The sequence below is a fragment of the Siniperca chuatsi genome, linkage group LG1 (assembly GCF_020085105.1).
Source record: "Siniperca chuatsi isolate FFG_IHB_CAS linkage group LG1, ASM2008510v1, whole genome shotgun sequence".
Lineage (NCBI taxonomy): Eukaryota > Metazoa > Chordata > Actinopteri > Centrarchiformes > Sinipercidae > Siniperca > Siniperca chuatsi.
The window spans coordinates 22555482-22558359 of record NC_058042.1 but is presented as its reverse complement, the minus strand read 5'-3'; positions in this window follow the sequence as shown (position 1 = coordinate 22558359).

The window sequence follows — 2878 nt, the reverse complement described above, 5'->3', positions numbered from 1 at the left end:
TCAACCGCTGTGTCAAGGTCCTATTGGAAAGCCAGCATCCAACATCTTAATTTAGACTTAGCCTTTTTTCTCACTTTCTCTCTCTGCCTTGCTGGATGATCACTGTGTATTCCTGTGTCTCTGTTTCTGTAGTTATGCTATGCACCTCTGTTATGCTCTCTGTTAGATTATCTTTATATGTCTCAATAACTTGTCATGCAGATATTTTTGGTCAGTAAGGAAACCTGTTAATTAGCTTCAGCTACCTAAAGAAGATTTCATTCATTTAATAAGTTTGCATAAAGTTTGCTCAACAGTTTGATGGAAACGTAGCATCTGTTTGCAAGTCTGTCATAATCAACTTGCATTGTTTACTTGCTCTTCTTTGTGTTATCGCCACCATCTGTGAAATAGTGGGAAACCGCACGAAATCCACAGCACTGCTAGTGGTCAAAACCCCCACAGTGTACCTTTACAATATTTCTCTGTTATGTCAAACCTTCCAAAGTTCAGCTAAAGCTAATATGAGACTTCAGCAGTCTGAGTGTTCCAACAATTATGCTATTTCGTAAACACCACCACCACCAACACAGAAGCACCCCCATACAGGTTTGTTCGGTTGTGCTCTATGACTAATTTCTTGAAAAAACAGCAAATAAAACCAGACTTTGAATAAAAATAAAATATAGCATTTCATAAATCATTGGATTCCACATAGGAAAATACACCAACAAGAAAGTGGAGCCCAAAAACACGAAGCTACATTGTCACTTACTTTGTTGGATTTTTATTTTATGTAAATCACAATTTGGAAAAGCCAAAAGTCAAGTAAGTAAAAACAAAAGGTCAAGAATACTGCACTTACCGTTCTGGAGATATTGATATCTCAACCTCTAGCTGAGTCGACCTGTGGATAGTGTGTGTGTGTGTGCGTATGGGCTACTGTGTGTTTGTGTACAGATGTATGCATGCACAACTATGTATATATCAAGGCATACACACTTCTGGCAGCACAGCTCATTTATATCTGTCTATAGACTTTGAATTGAATTTCTGATCAATGAAGAGGACATCTTGTTCCCCCTCTCTCTCTTGTCTCTCTGGACTATAAACTTCAGCAGTTGCCAACAAACACAGAAAGTTCAGAAAGTTTATTGGATTAAATACCTCTGGGCATGAGATACCTTTGTGCTGTTCTTTCTTTCTTTCTTTCTTTCTTTCTTTCTTTCTTTCTTTCTTTCTTTCTATCTATCTATCTATCTATCTATCTATCTATCTATCTATCTATCTATCTATCTATCTATCTATCTATCTATCTATCTATCTGTGTGTGCATGCGTGTGTGCATGTGTTATAGTGATGAATTGGGGGAAAGAGGGTGGCTAAATCGGGTTGTCATGCTAATTCAGTCAGATGACTGCATAATGCAATGCATCAGGGAGAGAACTGAACTTGACCCTGTTAAACCTGACCTTGGCCTCCCTCTTTCTCTTTCCTCTCTCTCTCACATATGTGGGTGGAGGGGTCGGCAAATTAAGCCAATAAATCTGTTTTGTGTGTTTGGGGCTTCTAGGGTAATGCAGTGAATTTCACGGTATAAAAAATCAACTGCCACACACACAGGAAAAATCTGATAAGACTGAATGTTTAATGCAAAGTGTGCTTTGGTCTTCATTAAGTATTATAGTTTAAAGTGTTTCTTTTTAATTTTTCTGCCAAAATCTTATTTAACGTATTTTTGGTGAGCTGCACTTGTACATTTAAAGATAATCTTTACAGCTATTAATTACCTTGTTTCTGAAGCACTACTCCCCAGTTGAACAACATTTTCTATTTACAGTGAGAAAGTAGGTTTAGTTTGATGATTGGTTGACTGATTTTGTTGACTTGGCGTTTGTCTTTAGCTGCTCCTTTGGCTGACATGTTAAATGAAACATGTCAATGGACTGCCATTTAGTCATCAGTAATGTCAGTGTTTGCTGAGCAGGAATTGATTCTGTTAACTCACTGAAAAAACTGAACACCATTTTGTGATTGTTTACTGCAGGTTCAAGTATGGTTGGAATATACATTTAATCATATTGCTTCACATATAATCTTAACTCCACATACTGCATACCCAAGTTCACCCTGTGGTTCTTACGGTTTTTGTTTTGGTGTTATTTTTTATGTTGATCCAGAGGTGATAATAGAGAATACAGTTCATTACAGCAATTAGACTTTACTTGTCTAACACATATGAGCACATAAGATTATGTTTTTTATCAGGAATGAAGACTCACACATACCTCTCTGCCTTTAACCTTCAGGTCTGCAAAAAAGGCTGTTATCAGAAAAACAAATTACCCTGTTAAATATCTTATACTTTAGATAAAAACTCTGTCATGTATGAAAAAACAAATGAAATGATAAATAACTTAAAAAATAATAAAACTTGAAAAACACAGAAGCAACAAATGGTGTGAATCAGCCATTCACCTGAAGTCAAGAGTAACATTTGTTTATTTTAGCTCAGTGTTAGAAGGTGGGGTTACAAGTCTGTGTGGAATGTCCCTTTAAATTATTCAAAGCCCAATCAGGTGTCTTTTTCTCCTCTGATCTAAAGATGGGTATCAGAGGTCATTCATTCTTCCTTCCAGGGTCACCTTTCCCACTTTTACTTTTAGTACTGAGACTCTCACGCACTTCCACTTGCTATCTCTTTCACTAATGTTATATAGGACACTGTCATGGTCACATGCTGGTACATATGTGCATGCACGCAGACACAAGAAACAAAGCAGCCGTGTGCATATACGCACATGCATAGACACTCTCACCCAGCGGTGCTCACATGGCATGCACATACCTACATACACACACACATACACACATACATTGAATGGGCCATCCTGGCTCC